Source organism: Macrotis lagotis, chromosome 3 (assembly GCF_037893015.1).
Source record: "Macrotis lagotis isolate mMagLag1 chromosome 3, bilby.v1.9.chrom.fasta, whole genome shotgun sequence".
Classification (NCBI taxonomy): domain Eukaryota; kingdom Metazoa; phylum Chordata; class Mammalia; order Peramelemorphia; family Peramelidae; genus Macrotis; species Macrotis lagotis.
The window spans coordinates 200,999,160-201,021,553 of record NC_133660.1 but is presented as its reverse complement, the minus strand read 5'-3'; the positions used below and the strand labels follow the sequence as shown (position 1 = coordinate 201,021,553).

Genomic DNA, 22,394 nt, shown 5'->3' with positions numbered 1-22,394 from the left:
TGAACTAGTTGAGTCTTCCTGCCTCCAAGGCCAACATTCTACCTACTGTGCTACCTAGCTACCTAATTGACATCTTGTCATATCTTACATCAGCATATGAGTTCCTGGAATCCTTTTTGCCTTTGTACCATTAACATTTAGAGGTAGCCAGAGGGTACAATAGATAGAGCACTGACCTTTATTTAGGAAAACCTGAGTGCAAATCTAGTCTCAGACACTTCCTAGCTGAGAGACCTTGAGTAAATCATTTATCTATCTCCATAAAAATGGGTATAATGATATCAAGCCAGGTTATTTATTGTAAGGGTCAAATGAGGTTACATACATATACACACAGACACACACATGTATGTATGCATATAAAGTGCTTATTAGGACAGTGTTAGGTGTTATATAGTTTCTTCTCTTTAAAGGGAAATTAATGCAGTATCTGGATCATGGTCAGTTCTAAATAGATGGTTGGTGAGTGATTAGTTTTAAGTGAATATAGGATATCTTCATACTTTTGAAGTTACATATATGCATAGTAAAATTTATTTGGAATGTGGTACAGACTCTCCTATTCTAGATGGGGATTATAAAGAACAAACATCAACTCATACCTAAAATATCCTATGGGAAGAGATAGATTCCTGGTCTGCTTGGATGACTAGTCTGGTTTAGACAGCTGATCTAATGCAATAGAAAAGCTTAAGTTCATTTGTCACGTTGAGAACATGCTAAATAAAGTAGAATACATAGGAAATGCTACAACAATTGGAGAAGAGGGAAGGAAAGAACAATGTGACCTGAAGTATTTAGGAAAGTCTTCATAGAGTATATAGAATTTGAATTGGTCCTTGAAGAAATAGGAGAGTTTCATATGGATAGAGACAATAAAAAAGAACATTCTAGGCAAAGTAGACAGTTGTAAGCAAAGGTTCAGAAACAGGAATAAGAAAGATATGTTTAGGGACTAGTGTAGGAGTCTCATTAATGATGCTCTGTCATTTTCCTTTCAGGCTAAATAGTGGCAAATGTTGAAGTTGTAGGTATCCTTCTCATCACAGTCTTCCAAAATAGGTTCATGACCCAACAAAGTCAGGTAGCAAATGTGGATTCTGTAAGTATTCAAAAAGAGCTAAAAAGGATCATAGAGTCCTTCAAGTTCAACCACTCTCAATTTTACAGATGAGGAAAGGGATTAAAGCTCAGAGTTTAAATGACCAGCTATGTCATTTATCTACTAGTGTCTGTAGTTGGATTTGAACTCAGATTCTCTTCACTCCAAGTCTAATGCCTAGCCATTATGCCATATACATTTTCCTCTCCTGTGATTGCATAGTGCATTGTGGTAACTCCCCTACACCTGTCTGGCATGGATGATTAAAAATTTTAAAAGATAAACATCTTTGATTGTCTATTCTGCCACTTTGATCAAGATCAAATCACTTTGCAAGAAGTTCTTCAATTCTGAGTCAGCAAATGTGTGTGTGTGTGTGTGTGTGTGTGTGTGTGTGTGTGTGTGTACTAGATCTAGAGTTAAGGAAAGGACTGTGTGAATTAATTGTATGAATCTGGGCAAGCTATTTAGCCTCTGCTTGCCTTATTTTCCTCATCTATAAAATGAAGATTTTTATAACTGTCTCTGTCTTTCTGTCTGTCTGTCTCTCTCTCTCTACATATAATTATATATATATATATATATATTACACACAAATATATACATATATAGTTAGTGAGTATATAAACTCACACATGTATGAATTTTACTCATATATGTACATCATTTGAAATCAAACCACTATACTTTTAACTCCTAGTTCTGTCTCTTATTACTCTTTGAAATGGTGGAAGACTCTTTTCATCTCTTGTGGCCTCAGTTTCTATTTTGATAAATTTAAGTCATGGAATATATGATATTTAAGATAGATTCTCAGTCTAAATACTTTGATTTCTCCTGCCCCACACTTTTTAACAGTGAGTGGAAATTGAGGAAGCCAAGGGGCAAAGCAACCAGAGAAGGTCCAAACCATTGACAACAAACATATGAAAAAGAAAGGCCCTGAGTACAGGCGGATGTGGTCTGTGTTAGCAACGAAGGTCTAATATTGTCAGACAGAGGATAGAGATTAAAGCCAAATTGTATCCACATTTTACATAGGTAGAGGCAGAAATTGGGATAATAATCTGGAGAATGGCCAACTCTTATTGAATAAGTGTCTGGAGATTGGCCAGATCATGTTGTCTTAGTGACTGGAAGAAAGCCAGATCATGTGCGATAAACAGATAAGGAGGCATGGACCATGCTAGTGATAAATAGCAGGAGAGTAGTCTGATCCTACAGGATCAGGAGCCAGAACAAAATCCACTTGCGTGATCCTCTTTGATAACATTCAGGCCTGGTCTGTGTAATGCAGACTAAATGTCCTAGATGCCTGGGTCTTATTGAGAGCAGAGAGTAACTCATTTATAGATTACCGTAGATAGAGTTTGCCTAAGTGGATTCCTGTCATTGCATCAGACCAAACTGCCAACACAGACTGCTTCTTGTCTTCTCTCTCCTTTAATATTGTTTCTTCAGCTGCAGTTAAATTTCAGTTCAATTCATGATGAGCAGGACAATGCAAATTCTATAATATATAGGATATGAAAGCCAATCATTTAAAATCACAATGGCATGCTTGTCTCCAACACTTGAAATTTACCACTCCTTTTCCTCACAACAAATTGGTCAGTTAATTAGTTCAAGAATAAAAACTATTCTTTCTTTTTTTTTTTAGCTGTTCAGTCATTTTTTTCAATTGTGTACAATTCTTTGTGATCCCATCTAGGCCTTTCTTGGCAAAGATTCTTGAATAGTTTGTATTTCCTTTTTTAAACTCATTTTATACAAAAATAAACTGTTATGACATAACTGACTCGCCTATTCGCATGGGTGGTGTCTTTGGCCACATTTGAACTCAGTTCCTCCTGACTCCATGGCTGGCTCTCACTTTTCTGACAGTTGAGGAAATTAAGAAATTAAGTGACTTTCTTAGGATCCCTATGCTTCTCCCCAAGGGTTCTGGCTCTTCTAGTCCAAGGTTCTTTTCAGAGTACTACATATTTTCCTATAGTAAGTAGTTTTAATTACTTTAATTACTGCCCCCCTGATAGATTACCATGAAAATCAAAGGAAAGGGAAGTAGACAGAAGGGCAAAAAAGAAAATATAATACAATTTTTTTTGTTTCTTATCTATTCTCTAGGATTGTTCCCTCCTGATTTTTTAGATCATGTTCTTGTGAGTGTTAATTTCTACATGCTTTATTTATTAGACTTTCAAATGTAGGTATATCTACATGCAGACTTTTGGGGCATTTCCACAGAAAGAATTGATCATCAGGAGTAAAACACAAGTGAGTTCAGGCAATCAGCTCATATTATCCCTCATTTTCAAAATGATAAAAGAAGCTACATGATGAATTACTTTTTTTGAGCCTTTCTTTCCTAACTTAAATTTTTTCTAGTTTTTTGAGATCGCATTTTTTCCCTTTTTCCCCCTCTAAGAGAATGACTAAGCTGCTGATTTGCAGATTCCAAAGCTCCTTTCCACATTTCTTTGAAAAACAAACACATATTACTCCCATTCCTTCTAATAACAGTCACTACCAAAGCCTGGAAAAGTCATCTGTAATAGATCACTAAATTTACCAGTGTACATTTAGTTCTCTCTCTCTCTCTCTCTCTCTCTCTCTCTCCTTCTATCTTTCTTTGTCTCTGCTTCTGTCTCTGACTCATGTTTCTGTCCCTGTCTCTTTCTGTCTCCCTGTCTCAATCTGTGATTTCTTGGATGTAGGGAATGCCAGATGAGGAAATTCTCTCTTTTAGTGAAGACTGGCAACTATTCTATAACTTAGAACCTTGCAGTGCTGCTTTTAGTTGTGTAACTTGGTCAGGGTCATATAGATAGTCTGTTAGAGTTGGGACTTATACAAGTCTTCCTGATCCCACTACCCATCCCTTTACCTTTTATGCTATACAGTTTCTCTTAGTCATTACTTATAAGTTAAAATTTAAAAAGTTAAATCTTACTGATTCATAAAATGGAGGGAGGAGACCAAATTCACTTAGTGAAATCTAAATTATATTTCTGGCTATATGGTAGATACATAATGATACTCCTTGGATAGATTCTCCAAACATTCATGAAATGTATTGAAATACTTATATTTAGGCTTATGGGGCTTCTACTTTAATGACTAAGGATTATTTTGTGATCAGTGGTAGACCAATAACTGGTACTTTTAAAAATGTTTATTGATTGACTGATCAGAATAATAAAACACAAAATCACTGGACTCACCTTCTTGAGAGCAGGGATTTCTTTTTGCCTTTTAAAAATTCCCTGCACAGTATCTATAACATGGTAGATGCTTAATAAATGTCTGTTGACTTTGTGAATAATTATATTGAAAATCATGATTCTAAAGCACTAGAATCAGTTTTATTAAATAGCCACTCTTCTTTCACTCACATCTCATCTGTTTGCATCATTCATTTACTTAGGCAACCCCTTCTACCCTTTTTTTCTCCCTCCTAGAATACATGTAATTCTCCTGCATTAATAAGGAACTTAGAATCTGTTTTAGTAAAAAAATGAGCAATCATAAACATTCATTCTTTCACAAAGTCCCTTCTATCTCCAAGTAGAAAAAAAATCACACTAAAAACAAACTTAAATAATTTGCTTAAAGAAGAATGCAATGTGAATAACAAGAAATTAAAATGTCCAGCAATCACCTATTTTCTGGAGAAAGTGATTGCACTTTTTTTCCCTAAACTGCTTAGTCAAGTACAGTACTGTAAACAAAGGAAAAGAGTGTAACAGTTTGCCAAATGACTGGATTTGTTCTCCCCTTCCCCTCCTCCCCCTGCCCCAGCCAGAATGTATATGCTCCTTATGGGCAGAGACTATTCATTTTTATTTTCATGTTCGTAAGTATCTATTATGGTATCTAGAAAATAGCAGGTACTTAATTTGATGGTTAATTATAATCAACAAGTCAACAAGTATTTATTAAACTCTTACTGTATTACAGTACTTTTTTAAGTGCTACAGATATTAATACAAACAAGCTATATATACACATATATATGTTTATATCTATGTCTATCTATATCTATATCCATATCTATATCTATATCTCTCTATATATCTATATCTATCTATCTCTATCTCTATCTCTATCTCTATAGTCTCTGTCCTCCTGTTCTCAAGGAACAAGGAACTTCGATTCACAGGGGAGAAAACAATACACATTCGGAAGTTGAAAAGGGAGGCAGTCAGGGGCAGAGACAGAAATGGGAAAGGAAAGAAGGATAACCATCTTGCACTCATCCTCAAATATAGATCCTGGGCCGTGGACCAGAGAAATGTCCTGATGTGAGAAGGCCACAGAGACTGAGGGAAATTTCAGGTTAAGAAATCAGTTGAGTATGATGGTGTAGTTCAGAGAGCTGGAATAGGAACCAAGAGAGAAATGAAATGTGGAATTTAAGACCTCCCTAGGCCATATGTACCTCAGTTTCATAGCCCTAGTATTATACAGGAAGAAGACAGTAAATATTAGGAAGGGATATAATCAGATGAGGGATAGCTTCTTAGCTATAGATACATTTTTTATTTTTCCCCATTTCTTCCCCACATCGCCATTTCTCTTCTACCTCTACCCTTCAATCTTCTGATTATTTGAATTGTCCAACAGTAACTTCAGCATATGCAATGAGGGAATAAGGCAAGAATGATTTTCATTCTCTATTATTCCTATTAATGTGGAAGCTGACTTAGATTCTGTTTCTGTCTATACAATTTATGAATTAAATGATTCCTAGAATTTCAAGTGTGCTTTTATGCTATCTAATCATTTTATAGTTGAAGAAACTTGGGGTCAAAGAGCTGGAATAGAGTCTTGCAAGACACATAGTGAATTACAATTGCAACAGTATCTTAATTGGTTCCCCCTGATTTAGTGGTAAGCTAGTAAATGTTTAATAACTGATTCTACTCCTAAAAATGTATACATGACTCACATTTGATTTCAATTTGCATGACTAATATATTCTTCATCACTTTCTTAAGTCTAGATAATCCACAAAACAATATACAAGCCCTGATTTGTTACTGTTGTCTATTTCTGAGGTCCAAATGCTCAAATTGAAAGTTTAACAATCATCTTTCTCAAATCCCATGTCATCTGTCTCCAAAATGACTGTCCAAACTTCTCCAAGCTTTTTTCCCTTCCTAATTCATGTTCCTTACATAGATACCAAAGTGATTTTCTTTCAGTACAATTCTGATCCTATTACTCTCTTGTCCAAAAATACCTTTTGTGGCTCCCAATTATTACTAAGATAGAATACTGACTCCTCTGTCATGTAAAGCTCATTATACTCATTTCCATCCATCTTTACACAATTATTTGCATCTCCATTATGAAGCCTATGGTCCAACCCTACTGATCTCTCTTTACTGTTTTCTCAATTTGTCATTAAATCCTCTGTCTGTATTTTTGTAGAGCCTTTTTAATATTTCTGGTATGTTCTCATTTCCAAGATCCATTGCCATCTCCTGCAGAGTCCTTTCATGATGTGACCTACTCTCACACCCAGCCCCAATCTCCTGATTCCTTTGTTTTTACTTTGTCATTATTGTTTTATTTAATTTGAATTTACTTGCATATGCATATCATCTTTCTCTAGTAGAATGAGTACTTGGGACAGAGCCTGAACTGGTGATTTTATTTTTATAGGGAATTTCTGGGTCATTACACTCTTTTCTAATACAAATCAGGAGTTGCCAAAAGCTAGCAAAAGGGAGAGAATCCTGAGAGCAGGTTGGATCAATGTACATGAATCAAATTAGAATAGAAAGCCAAAATGAAGATAAAATAAAAGAATTGTCACTCCTAGACAAGGCATTGAGGAAGTTTGCATTACACTAAACTAATGAAAAGCAGGCTAAAGTATAATAGACAATTTTGACATCCAAAGTACTACATATGTCCTCTTCTTAAAGTTGGGACCCTCACACACATTCTTGTCATGTGCCCACAGGGGAGGTTCTGATGGACATATCATTAAGAAGGTAGGTACATCTATTTTTAACCTCAGAACACTCCTTGGGAAGAAGCAGAGCTAGGAATCTGGAAAGAATACAAAGATATAAAATTCCATAGGGATAGATACAGTCTAGTCATACAACTTCAAATTCCATTTGCATTTTATAAGAAGCATATTCTAAAATGATTTTCTCTTCTAACATTGTTAAGCCTGAATTTATTTCATAAGACTCCCTAGAGATATCTCTCTGCTAGTGATTGAATACATTCTCTTCCTCTAATGCTAAAGCCATTTTAAAGTGAGTTGTGCCAAACTATATCTCAAAAGAATTTTAAGGTGTAAAAATATTTTGTCACCTATTTCTGCTTCCAAAACAGTCAAAGCACTTCACTTAAACTTTATCACCAAAAATGCTCATTCAGTAGGAAAACATAAGAATCTGGCTTTCAGAAAGATGAGTATGTGAGGAGATTGAGTGATTGGAAAAATGTCACTTGCAATGGAAATAATGGTGTCATTTTTTTCATCTGGATTTATGAGAATTTGAGATATTTCTATTTGTTAATGATTTTTTCCATTACCTAAGATTCAAAGGTATCCAGATTTGTAAGAAAAAATACATAATCAAAATCTTATTAACATGATGAGTTTCAGCTGTAAGGGAAAGGTCAAACCGAAGAATTTTAAAGTCAAAAGTAACCCTGGATATTATCCAGTCCAATTGTTTCAGTCAATCAATTAAAAAAACTGAAACCCAGGAGATTGTGTCTTTCCCAAGCCATGCAACCCTAACATTAATTCTTCATTCACCCAGGAATAACATGTAGGACTTAATTTAAAAAAAAAAAGAATTCTTCATTGGTTTTTGCACACAGAAGCATAGACTTTTATAATTCTGAGATACATACCAGATTTTAGATTTTTCCTAGTCTAGATTGCCCTCTCTATAGAAGAGGAAATTGAAGCTCAAAGAGCTCAAAAGTCTTGTCTGTGATCACTTTACTAGTTAGTAAAAGAACTGAGGTTAGAACTAGAGTCTTCTAAAGCAGTTCTCTTTTCTTTTGTGATTTTCAAATCTACAGCTATGTGGTGAAATGCATAGAGTACTGAATTTTGAGTCAACTAAATCTAAATTCAAACACCTACTAGCTGTGTGATCCTGAGCAAGTCATTTTATATTTGTCTGCTTCAGTTTTCTTCATCTCTAAAATGAGAAGTATAATAGCTCCTACCTCACAGGTTATTAGAAAAAAAATGTGCAAAGTATAAAGCAGTGTATCAATATTATTATTATATCATTATTATCATAAGTCATTTCTCTCAGTTCAGATTAAAATTCCACCCAGAAATAATACAAATTGGATTTTGTGTTATTAATATATATATATATATATATATAATATTTTGAGATGTCTAAACCATCTACATAATTTCATGTGATTTTGATAACAAGTCCAGGAGATAAGTGTTATAGTTTTCATCACTATCTTATAGGTGGGACAATTGATTCTGGAAAAGGTATACAAAACAATACATATTGACAGGCCATCTGAAGCCAGGTCTGCTATACTGAAAACCCAGCATTCTACTATGATATCTCCAGTGATGATGATTCTTCTTCTTTTCTGAGGTTACTTGACTTGTCAGTTCCTTTCAGTATCTGAAATGTTTTTTGATTTAGTGATAACAAGTTTCAAATTTTAAATTCTTATTTCTTGTATAAGAGACTGATACAATTTTCCTATAAATACAAAAGTAAGGAATGTCATCAAAGGGGGTTGTCACATCATATCTCTGCCCTCTTTCTCCTTTGTGATAAGATTATAGGAAAAATATAGCCTTGGGGAAAATAAGATATCATTCCATAGGTTCTTGAAATGAGAGAAATCATAGTGGTAATCTTATCCAACCATCTACTCAGTGAAGACAAAGGAAAAAAATTAGATTATAATGTATAGTTTCAGGGATTTCCTAGGAGGGAAAACATTAGAGGTCTCATTGTTCAATATTTTTTCCCAATGCAAAGGAAGAAAATGAGGCAGTAATGGATTTTAAGTTAGATTGCCTGGTTTCAAATCCAAACTTTTCTACCTTTTACTTCTGTGATTCTGGATAGACCATTCATCTCTGTAGACCTTGGTTTCCTCATCCAAAAAATGAATGGTTTTCATTTGACCTCTAACATTTCTACTAATTCTATGATCCCAAGTCCACTTTAAAATGTTGCTGATATCTTACTATATAACCTTTCATTACTTTTAAGTGTCTCCAGGGATTGGGGGTTATGATTCACTTCCAGTATGAGGGATGAATGGGAATGAGGAGTGACTTCAGGCAACGACACCAAGTAGGAGACTATTCTAATAATCTAGACAAAATGTGGTGAGTATTAAAATAAAATAGCCAAGTAGGTAGAAAGAGTTGTATGTGAGGAATGTTATGGAAGTACCAAATAATAAAATATATGGCAGTTGATTGGTCATGTGAAGTGAGGATGAATGATGATTAAAGGATAACGTTAAAATTACATAACTGGGAGAATGGTAGGCTGTAATGCCTTTAAAACAAAATTGTAAAATTTAGAAGAGAGAGGAAGGTTAGGAGGGAGGGAGATAATGAGTTATGTTTTTGATATGGTGAGAATGAGATATGCTGTGGTATCCAATTTAAAATGACTAATGTGAAATTGGAATGTGGAATTGAAACTCACTGGTGAGACTGGGGTTATATATAAAAATTATTGAACTATCATCAAATATTTTCTTAAACTCACGTTCAAAGAACTGATTTTCAAGGTGAAGACTATAAAGAGAGAAGTTGAGAAAATCTATACTTTGTAGAATGTATACAGTTAAGGGTCATGATATGGCTTATGATCCAGCAAAAGAGACTGAGAACTTAGTACATAGGAAGAAAACAAAGATTATATAATGTCTCAAAAAAAGGAAATATTTTAAAAGAGGAGTTGATGATAGCTACTCAAGTTGAGTGGATAGGTTCAGAGAGGTGAGGTTTAAGAAGATACCATCAACTGTGACAATTAATAGAAGGATTAGAATTTAAGACTACTTCAAAGGATCAAGATGTATCAATTAACACTGCATTTTTTGTTTTGATAATTTATTTTTCCAATTATATGTCATGAAAATTTTTCAACATTCATCATGTATGATGCATATTTATGTTGCACATTTTTCTACCACCCTTCTTTCCCACTCCCTTCCCATTAGACTGAAGTGTCTACCACTTCTTCCTATGAATACTCTTCAGAACCAAAATTGAGCTAACTCTCCTCCTCTCATCCCATTCTGATCATTCCTCTTCTCTTAAACCCTCAGGACTTACTTATATGACTATTATATGTCTAGTCATTTTGCTCTTGTAGGAAAGTTTTGTGTTTATTTTCAGTTGTTATGTCTTTTTCATTTTATTTTTAATTCTTTTTACTCCAGCTACATGCAAAAGCAAATTTAAACATTTACTTCCAAAATTCTGAGTTTCAAATTCTCTCCCTCCCTACCACCCAACTCCCCCTCTTTGATAAAGCAAGTTATTTGGTGTAGGTTAAAAATATATAGCCAAGACACATATTGTTTCAATAGACACCCCCCATCCCATTAAGAAACAGAAACCTCAAGAAAAATAAAATGAGAGGAAAAAAGTCTGCTTCAATCTGTATTCAGACATCATCAGTTCCTTCTTTGAAATGGATAGCATTTTTGATCATAAGTCCATCATAGAAATTGCTTTGATATTTTTTCCCATAGTTGCCATTGCTAGCCACCTCCATTTATTCTATTTACTTTTTCCTTTAACCCAATCCCTCCTTAAAAGTGTATTATATCTGACTACCCTCTTCCATGATCTTCCCTCTCTATCACCTGCAGTCCCCTTCCATGCCCTGCCCCTTTCTCCCATCCCTTTACTCTCCTATACATGATTTCTTTACCCAATTGAGTGTGTACATCATTTCCTCTCACAGTCACTTCCAATGAGAGTGAAGGCTAATTCACTCCCCATAAACTTCTCCTTCTTCCACTTCATTGCAAAAGCCTATTCTTGCCACTTATATGAAATAATATCTCATTCTACCTCTCTTTCCCTATCCCCCATACTTTCTTTTCTTCCCCCCCATTAATTCCATATTTTAATAAGTTATACCTTCAAATTCAACTCCCTTCTATGCCTTAGGGCACAGTTTATATTCTAAATAAATGAGAACATTTATATGAGTTATCAGTATCATCTTCCCATGCAGTAACACAAGCAGTTCAGAATCATTAAATCCCTCTTAAGATGTCCTTCCCATCCAACTTCTCTATACTTTGCCTGAGTCCTCTATCAAAAATCAGACTGTTAGCTCTGGATATTTCATTAGGAAAGTTTGAAAGTTCCCTTATTTCATTGAATGTCCATCTTTTTTCCCTGAAAGAGATTGTTCAGTTTTGCTGGGCATTTGATTCTCCATTTTAATCCAAACTTTCGTTTTCTGGAATATCATATTTCAAGTCCTACTAATCCTTATTATAAAAGTTACTAAATCTTGTGTTATCTATGATAATTGAATTGTTTCTTCATAAAGTTTATAATATTTTCTCATTGAGTTGGGAGTTCTGAAATTTGGCTGTAATATTACTGGCAATTTTCATTTTGGAATCCTTCAGGAGGTGTTCAGAGGATTCCCTCAATTTCTTTTTTTCACTTTGCTTCTAGGATATCAAGCCAATTTTCCTGGGAAATTTCTTTAAAAATGTAGTCTAGGGTCTTTTTTTGGTCATGACTTTCAAGTACTCCAATAGTTTTTATATTATCTCTTCTGGAATTGTTTTCCAGGTCATTTGCTTATCAAATGAGATATTTCACATTTTCTTCTAGTTTTTCATTCTTTAGGTTTTGTTTTATTGCTTTTTGATTTCTCATAAAGTCATCAGATTCCGTTAGCTCTCTTCAAATATTAAGGAATTATTTCCTTCAGAGAGCTTTTATATCTCCTTTTCCATCTTGCCAATGCTGCTTTTTAAGACTTTCTTCTCATTGACTTTTTGGACTGCTTTTTCAATTTGATCTAAACTGTTTTTTAAGATGTTATTTTTTTTCAGTATTTTTTGTATTACCTTTACCATGCTTCTGACTTGGTTTTCATCATGTATGATGCATATTTATGTTGCACATTTTTCTACCACCCTTCTTTCCCACTCCCTTCCCATTAGACTGATGATGCTTTCATTTCTCTTCATGCTTTTTCCTCTACCTCCTTTACTTGCTTTGCAAAACTTTTGAGCTCATCCATAGCCTGAAACCAGTTTATAGTTTTTTGTATGCATTGGATACAGAAACTTTGGGTGTGTATTTTGATTCTCCATGGGACCAAAATCATTGTAGTATTTTTTGCTTCTGTTGTTTGTTCATTTCTCCAGCCTGTGACTTGATTTGAACTCTTTGTTAAGGTGAAGCTCTACTTCCAGGGTGAAGGATGAATTGTTCCAAGCTATTGAAGAGTTTTGCAACTGTTTTCAGGGACAGCCCCTCAGGTACCTTAGTTCCTCCAAGGTCTTGTGAGAGGTTCTGACTGCTCTCCTGGCCTGATCTCTGGTCTGTGAATGACCAGAAGCACTCCCCTATGCCCTGGAATTGTGAGGAGGGTCCCTGTTCTACAATGACAGTAAAGCTACATTTACTAAGACTGGGGTCCTAGACTGTGACCTGGATCTGAGTTTGGGCAAAGCAACAGAGTCCTGCCTCAGGGATAGATAGTAGAGAGATTTCTGCAGTCTCCCCTGACCCCCTTACTGTCCATGAATTAAGTATGGAGGCAGCTGCCGGAATTGGCTCCCCAGGTCTTCTCTTGACCTTTTCCCCAGGTCTTCTTTGAGGGGCTGGGTCTATGTTGAGGCCTGTGCTAGACTGGGATCCATGCTCACTCTGGTGCTACAGTTTTCCTATTGACCTTCCAAGTTGTCTTTGGCAATTCCTGTGCTGAGAGTTCTAGAAACCACCTTTGATGCCACTGACCCAGGCGACCCCAGGGACCTAGGTGCCCCAGGGTCTGTTCTGGATATTTGGACCTGTTAACTTAGGCATGGTCAGGGCTGTGCTTTGGCCTTTTGTAACCCCAGTGTAATAGATCTCTCCCATGGATCTTCCAAGTTGTCTTGCGCTGATAAATTGCTTCATTCAGTCTTTCTATGGGTTGTACCACTCTAGAATTTGGCTTGAGTCATTATTTTAAAATTATTTCAAATGGTCTGGGGGAGAGTTTGTGGGAATACCTACCTCCACTCTACCTTCTTGGCTTGCCCCCCCCCCTGCATTTTTTAATTGATAGAGTAAAGAACATATGATTATTATTCCAGAATGCAATTTAAAAAAAATACATTAATTACCATCCTTTATTCTTCTAGCCTTTTAAATACCTTTTAAATGATATAGTTTTGGTTGAATATTGGGTCCAGAAAGCATATTGTCAAAGGATAAGAGGTGAATGAGAAGAGAATAGACAGCTTTTTTGCATGTCCTAGTCCCATTGTATTGAATGATCACATTAGTCACAAAACTTATTTTTTTAAATGTTATATTCTGAAAGAGGGCCCTACCATTCAGAATCAAGTCTTTTGAACTGGGCAAGGAATCACATTGTATAATGATAGCTTTGGCTAAAACCAAAGTATGATTCTAAATCAATGTGCTTGGCTTTCACTGACTTTGAAAGTCCTTCCAAATAAGGAGTTTAAAAAATATGATGTTCAGCAATGGCATATTCATTGAGAAAATTATATGGTCTCTCTCATTTAACTACTTTTCACCCAAATATTTAAATTATGGAATCAGTGCTGTTTTTAAAATAAATCTGGCTCCTACCATGGAGAAGTCATTGACCAACAGTGTGACTTTGGGGCTGAGGTTATGTTTGGGCCTGGGGAGAAAATTCAACTTTACTGAGTTTTAGTTTTCTTATGTATTAAAAGGTTATAATAACACTTGCCCTGCCTAATGCAAAGGGTTGTTAAAAGAATTTCTGCGAAGAATTAGAATTTTTCTTGTAAAAGAAAACTATCATTTCATAAAGTTTAGATCTTTAAGATTACCTAGTTTAACTTTATCATTTTGTTTATGAATTATCTGAAGCCTGGAGAACACTACTGAAAGTTCCAAGATCACATTGTTAAATATGAGAGTTGTGACTTCAATCAAACTCTTCTGCTAGCAAATCTAAATTGTCTCCATATCTCGTCTCTAAGCAGCAGCTTCCCTATTTTCTTTTATTTTTAGGTTTTTGCAAGGCAAATGGGGTTGAGTGGCTTGCCCAACGCCACACAACCAGGTAATTGTTAAGTGTCTGGGGTCAGATTTGAACTCAGTACTCCTGACTCCAGGGCTGGTGCTCTGTCTACTGCACCACCTAGCCTCCCCAGCTTCCCTATTTTCAAAATTCTTTTCCATTAGACTCATACCTTATACTGACTGAACAATTATAAATTCTTTTTGGAAAATGGAGTTGTGTAGGAAATGGGAATAACACCCTACCCATAAACCTCCAAATGATTATTAATGATTTGCTATCTCTGAAAATTCCTTTAAAGAATACCCTCTACTACTCATGTAATTGATATACGGTTAGACAAATCATAATCAACCTTTCAAGAGTCTTATCAACTGGAAGAAGTTAACTAGGTTATCCATTGCCTGAAGGAGAATCAAACATACCATTGTGATGGGAAATGACCCTTCTTGTTGAGAGTCAAGAGGATTCAGATCAATTTGCATGCTCTTCTCTTAAGGATGTATAGATTTGAATGATCTTTTGCCTTCTGAAGGCAAAAATAGATATTTTATATTTTTAGTGTAAATAAGTTAAATTTTTATAACTAGAATATTGTTAATTTTTTCCCATTCATTGATAGAGAATGCATTTCTCTACTTTTTTGAAAGTGAGGCATACCTTAAATGTAACTCTCTTTATAGCTTTGTCCCAGAATAAGGTCATACAGACACCATGCCTTGAATTCCATTCCAGTGCTTGTCCTGTCCTCCCACTTTCCTTCCTTTTTTCCCATGTACAAACCACACACATACTCTAATACATATTTATAGATGTGATCTATCATTAAAGGATGCTGTTGTTTTTTCTTTCAGTCATATATTACAACATGCTTTAAAAAGTTTTTTCAGCTGTCAGTTCTTGTTCCTTATGTAGAGTACACATGAAGTTATAGTGTAATGCAATTGAAACTCAGATGAGGCAAAGTCCTTTTTAATAAAATCATGGTCCTAAGCATTCCACTGGCTGCCTTATTACCAAGTACATGATTCTAAAAAAAATTACATGATATCTTAAATTTTTCAAAATTATTTACATACTTTGAACTCATTTGACTCTCAAATCAATTTGGTAGGTTACATGTTACTATTATAACCATTGTACATATACGAAAATTGAGTCTTGGAGAGAGGTTAAATAGCATGCTAACTACTTACAGAGCTCATTACTATCAGAAGTCAGATTTGAGAAGAAATTTCTCCTGACTCCCGTCCTGCTTTTCTCTTTTCCACACAAACTCTGATTACCTAAATTATTGAAGAAAATCTCAGTCACCCTTGTTTTCCTTTCTTCAACTGGATATTTCATCATTTCTTTCTTCTCACCTAGAAAAGTTATACACAGAAAGCTAAAACATATCCAATAATAACAAGTTATGCCATTTCTAGTAGACTCATTACCTGGTAAATTTGAAAGATGCTATTTTACTAAGAACTCCAATTCAAGAAATATTTAAAATATACAGTATTATGCTAGGTGCTGAGAGTATAAAGATGAAAACTAATATATTCTGTGTCTGAGAACATGTATAGTCAGTAGAGGGAGAAATTTGAATCTAGGATACAGATGCTGCACATTTTACCCACTGTCAGTTACACCCTCTCTGTCCCAATCCAACCTCTTAATGATTTCTGGCATTTCTGGTTCTTTGGCTGGGTTATAAATGACCCACATTACTCTTTATGGAGGTTCAGCACTAGTGGGATGAGATCAAGTATTGGCTGGGGCATGAAAAGAGAATTTTCCCACATTGGTCAATTCTCCACCCTGCCCTTGAACTCTAAGCTCCAGCTATCAAATCCTTTGCCATTTATATCCTATAGATTGATTCTTCATCCCTGTTCCTTCATTAATGCAAAACCAGACCTGTTCCCTAAGGAACAATCTAGTGAGAAGGGAATTTTTATAGAAATGTTCTACTCTGTAAATTATGCAATTAAGTTTTGAGAAAGGAAGACTTTCAGATAGAGAAAAATATATATGATTTTTCTACCTGAGAGTAATAATGCTAACAATGTCAGAGGGTTTGATTAACTTTGGTGATTATTTTATGAGGATAACAATGGGAGGAAATCAATCAGGCTGTTTCATATCCAAAGCCATTCTGAACAGAGACACTGTGATGTATAAGATGCAGATGAGATCAAGAAGATCTGAGTTCAAGTCTTGCCTTTGCCACATACTGTCTTTAGGATCCTGAGAAAGTAATTCCGCCTATTCAATTCTCTCAGGATGCTAATCAAACAGCAGGTGCAAATTTGAGTAAATGGTTTGATTTTATCACTCTGATTTCCCTAAATAGATGAAATTAAAGATTTTCCTCTCTCTTCCTTTTCCTCAAATACAAAAATAAAGAAACTAAAGATAGACTTTCTTTGCAGTTAAAAATTTTGGCTAGGGGCCATAAAATCTTCAATTTATCTGAAAAGATTCAGTGAAATATTTGTCTATAGGAAAGATTGAACTATCATTTAAAAATCTTTTTTTCTTTCTTTCTTTTTTTTGACTTTTTGCAAGGCAGTGTGGTTAAGTGGCTTGCCCAAGGCCACATAGCCAGGTAACTATTAAGTATCTGAGGCCGGATTTGAACTCAGCTATGCCTGACTCCAGGGCCGGTCCTCTATCCACTGTGCCACCTAGCCGCCCCTCATTTACAAATCTTTAAAAAATAGGGCATGAAATAAAGTTATTCCCATGGCTAAGACTTATTCTTTATAGGTATTTATAGCAAAATATGGAAGATCATCTTCTAATATGGGTTAAAGCAATTCATACCTTTAAGATGGAGATGATGCAATGAAAGCATAGGCCCTTCAAAGTAGCACATTATCTATAGATATTCCTGGACTAGATTTATCGATTCTCAAGAATTTTAGCCCTTAAGGGTATTTTTCAGATTTCAGAGTTCTGACTGCTATATGCCTCACCTAATTTTATGTACTCTAATATGCCAGCAACCTGTCCTAAAGCTTACACAGAATGTTTTGGTTGGAAGTGACTCCAACAGTCATCAGATACAACCAAAACCTGAAGAAGATTCCCTCTATAACATACCCAAACAATTCTTATTCAATTTGAAGACCCCCAATAAACAGAGAAACCACAACCTCTCTAGGTAGTCCATTTCAATTTTAGACAATTCTAATTTTCTAATTATAAGGAAATTCTCCATATGTTAAATCAGAATTTTCCTTTTTGCAACTTTCATTATATTGGCACTGTGCTCTGGGGATAAGCAGAACAATTCTAATTCCTGGATATGTGATATTTGCATGGAGAGGGACATTAAGCCAAGGAAATTTTAGAGTCCTCTTGCTTCTCCTACTTCATGAGGAGTACATGGTAGTGCTGCAAATACTAGAAGAAATCCTTGCCTTCTATAGGACAAATATCCTTAGTTCCTTCAAATGACCCTTATGTGGTATAAACTTTAAATCCTTTACTATGCTAGTTTTCCTCTTTTGGAATCCAGAATTTCTTAATGATGGTTTTAAATTACCTGACTAGAACTTGGGACAATTCTCCAAAAGAGGTGTGATAGAGGAAAAAGAGGACTTTTACCCTGTATTGTTTTGCACTATTGATCTCTAAGTGAAGCCTTAAAATGCTCTAAATCACTACTTATTAGAAAAATTAAGTTAATTGAAAAATCCTGAGATACCACCTATTACCTCTCAGATTGCCTAATATGACAGAAAAAGAAATTGCCAAATAGTAAAGGGAAGGGAAAAATGGAACCATTTTGGTGGAATTGTGAACTAATCCAACCATTCTGCAGAATGGTTTGGAATTATGCCCCAAAGTCTATAAAACTGCACATGTGTTTTTTCCCAGCAATATTCCTCCTAGTTTCCTCATCTCATAGAGATAAAAAAGGATAAAGACCTATTTGTAAAAAAGATATTTGAAGCAGCTCTTTAGTGGAGGAAAATGATTGAGAATTGAGGGGATATCCTTTAACTGGAAAATTAACAAATTGTAGTATACAATTATAATGAAATACTATTGTGCTATAAGACAAGCAGGATGATTTCAGAAAAACCTGTAAAGACTTACATGAAATGATGCAAAATGAAATTAAGGAGAACCAGGAGAACATTAATAGTAACAAGAATACTGTATAGTGATTAATTGTGAATGACTTGGCTATTTTGAATAACACAATGATCCAAGACAATTACAAAGGATTTTTGATGAAAAATGCTATCCAAGATCAAAGAATGCTATTTTTTTACTATTTTCTCTTTTTATGTATTTTTAAAAAATTATTGGTCTCTGTTTTTCTTTTTAACATGACTAATAAGCAAATATGTTTTGCATGATTGCCCATGTGTAATCTGTATAAAGTTGTTTACTGTCTCATGGAGAGAGAAGGGCAGGAAGAAGTAAGAGAACCTGAAACTCAATTTTTTTAAATGAGTGTTAAAAATTTTTACATGTAATTATAAAATATTTAATAAAAATAAGTATATTTTAAAAATAAGTTAAAACAATGTAGCCTAAGAAGTCATTAGGAATATTGGTATAGTGCTGACTTACATTGAAATTGCAACCCTTTTTTAAATCCCTAGGTCTTTTTGGATGAACTAGAATTGTTCCATGCCTCTTTCATCATGTACACATGAAGTTGATTTCTGAACCTAGTTATAAGATTGAAAATTTATTCTTATGAAACTTTATATTATTCAAGTTAACCCAATAATCTATCCTGTCAATTTTTTTAATCCCATCCTTCAATTAGCTCTCCCTTCCAAATTTGTGTCATCTGTAAATCTGATAAAACAATCTATCTATGCTTTTGTTTATATCATTGTAAAATTAAAAATATGTAAGGTCAGGAAAGATTCCCTAATCCAAAGAAGAAAATAACACTAAAAACTTGGGAGAACTTAAAAACAATAAAGATACTTCAGGGTATTTTTGAAATCTATTTTGACCAAAACAATTCAGAAATAAGGGGGGGGGATCAGACTTTTAGAAGACTGAGTTGAATTTATGAATGAATTACATTCTTTCAGCTTTCTTATTTTCTACTTTAAATTCAAATGAGTCAGTGAATAGACAGACATGAAAGATGAGTTCTTGAAGAAATTCAGCTAATACATGAATTCCAAAATAAACAAATAGTAAATTAGTTAACTAGTAGTTATAGTAGAAAAAAAGAAATAATTGATTACTAGAAGCTGTAGTAGTAGAATCAGCCTAATAATAATAATAATAATAATAATAATAATAATAATGATAATGATAATGATAAAGTATGAGTTTGACCAAAGTAAACAATATCTTCTAGATTCTTTTACAATTTTTAATACACAATGGCAGTGAGACAGGACCTAAAGCAATAGGGAAAGTAGTCAGGAAGAGAATTCTTTATAAAAGAAAAAAAATCAAGCAGCACTGCATAAATGAACCAGACTAATCAAATTGGCACTGCCACTGAGGAGAAGATGCAGTTACCCACTTGCCTCCAATCATCTGTTGTTTCCCTACCACAAAGTGATCTTCATTGATGTCAAGATCAGCTTTTTTCAGATGAGGATGCACAAAGCATTTGCCAGTGGTGATGCCATCTAAATAACCATTGTTCTCAACTAAATAATCACCCCTCTTGGGACACTAGCAAGGAAGTAGAATAAAATAACCCAATATGACTCACAGATAAGGGAAGAAGCAAAAGATGAATTGTGGGTCTATTACTCATAAATGGGAACAGTTCTCTTTCTTTTTCTCAATATGATCTTTAATTAGAAATGTTATCTTTTAAGCTGCTATTTTGCACATTGTGATAGAAACTAGACAAATGTTTTTAATCTGGAGTCCATGGGTCCCCAAAGAGTTAGTATATAGATTTCAGGAGTCCCATATACTCAGATAAGGAAAAGAATTACATCTCATTTTCACTAACCTCTAAATTGAATTAAGCATTTCCTTCAACAACAAATGGTTTCTGAGAAAGATTCCAGTCTTCAACTGACTACCAAAGTGGTCTATGATAGGAAAATGTTAAACAATAATGCACTAGAGAAAATGAAAAAAAAAAACACAAATTGCATATGGTCCTTGATCTCAATAGGCTTACAATTGGAAAGTTAAGACTTTCAGACAATGTAATGTAAAAAAATTCAATGGTTTAATCAGTAAATTTTAAATGCAAAAGAAGAAATTACTATCACAGTTGAAGTCTAAGAAGAGAAGGGAGGGATCAGCTGAGGTAATTGTAAAAGTCTTCCTGAAGGAAGTAGCATTTGAATTGGATTTTATCAGAAATCTTAATACTTCAATAAGAGGGGATAATCATTGGTATGGGATTCCTGATCTGGGGATAAAAATCTATGAGGGCAGACACTGGGAGAAGCTGATTTGTCTTGTTGGTCTGGAATATAGATCATGTGGAGGGGCACAGTTTGAGATAAGACTGGACAGTCTGGGAAAATTGTGGAGGCTCTCAATACCAGGCTATCAACCTGATAATTCACACAGAGAAACAATGTAATCATCAACTTAAAATCACACAGTCTATGAAAACATATTTGTAAGCACCTTAATGTGCCTATCAGTACAGACTACCTGAGTATAAACACATTATTTTCTAGTTCTCTCCATTTTTGATTTGCTTATCTTCTGGGGCCTAATTATGAATACATCCATTTAGGGAAGTGTCCTATTTTCTTCCTGCCCAAGAAATATGACAAAAGATTTAAAATATTCCATTGGAATCTATTTATATGAATAGCCCTGAAGTAGAATTTGCTACAAGGGAAATGTACTTTGGATGACATTTATGTAGTTTAATTAGTAAAATACCAAAAGAGTCCAGAAGAGATTCTGAGAACATCTGGATCTAGCCCATAGATGAGGAAAGTGAAAACTCAAAAGGTAAAATAATTTGCCTATTGTCATATGTCAAATAACAACTAGTACTTCTATAGCACTTTATGATTTCAGAGACACCTCCCTAACAATAACCTTGAGAGATAAGAGGTAATATTGTTCCTGTTTTACACACAGAGAACCAGAAGTTTAGGGTGGTTTAGGGAAAAGCATTCACAAACAGGTCTACTAAAGGAGACAGTGTTCTACCATGCTATCTCTAAAAACAAATGATTTGAATTTAAATTCCTAAAATATAGTTATCTCATAAATGGCCAGTTCTGTCAATTTTCAGTCTCCTTACACTTTACTGCCCAATACAGGATCAATGACAGTGGTCTCCTGATTGCTCCATGAATAAGACACTCAATCCTTCAACTCCCATCATCTCTATGACTGTCTTAGAATGGTCTCCCTGCCCTCCCGGCTCCCTTTAAGTCCCAACTATCATCTTTCTTTCTACCAGGAAGCTTGCCCCAACTCTTCTTAATTCCAGTGCCTTCTCTATTATTTTCAATTTATTCAGTTTTGAGTAACAGAGTCCACCTGTTTCTGACTCCCAGAACTAGTCTATCTCCCCACCAGAAACAAGATCCTGGGACCTACTGGGGAGGAGTTAAGTACCACTTAGCTGAACATCATGATTATGGTAGAATTTGAGATTGAAAAGTAGGTTGAGCAGAAGGAGCCAAAGGAAAAGTCACCTTCCTGTTGCCCCTGATCACATTCTATGTTGTAATTATGTTCCCGTTCCCTGATATTAGGGTTTCCAGGGTTCATCTACCCAAAAGGTATCTTTGGGCTTAAAAACAGCCTAATAATGAGAACTCTTCAAAAGTGAGAGCTCTCCAGTTGGTTGCTTTCCAGCAATATCAAAGTAGAAGCTAGATGATCATTAGTTTTATCTGGTGCAGAGAATTTCTCATTAGTGATTGGACTAGATTGGACTCAAGGGAACCAAGAGGAAGGTGTTTTCTGGAGGGCACAATCCCATTCTTTCTCCTAACACTCAGTAACTGTGACTTTGAAACAAACCTGCATCTGTGTTTTTTGTTAGGGTGAAACTGAATCCCCAAGGAGAAGAACAAAGAGTCTTTGAAAATTGGTGCCAGGAGCATTAT

The 22,394-nt window shown here is 34.8% G+C and overlaps 1 long non-coding RNA gene across 1 annotated transcript in view; it reads right to left on the bottom strand.

The window, feature by feature from the left end:
• The window catches only part of LOC141516382 (uncharacterized), a 40,598-nt gene that overhangs the window by 10,011 nt on the left and 8,193 nt on the right, over positions 1-22,394 (bottom strand). The window contains exons 2-3 of the long non-coding RNA XR_012476679.1: positions 15,648-15,725; positions 2,461-2,612 (exon numbers count right to left, since the gene is read on the bottom strand). This is a non-coding gene — a long non-coding RNA (uncharacterized LOC141516382). The remainder of the gene's footprint in view (positions 1-2,460; positions 2,613-15,647; positions 15,726-22,394) is intronic.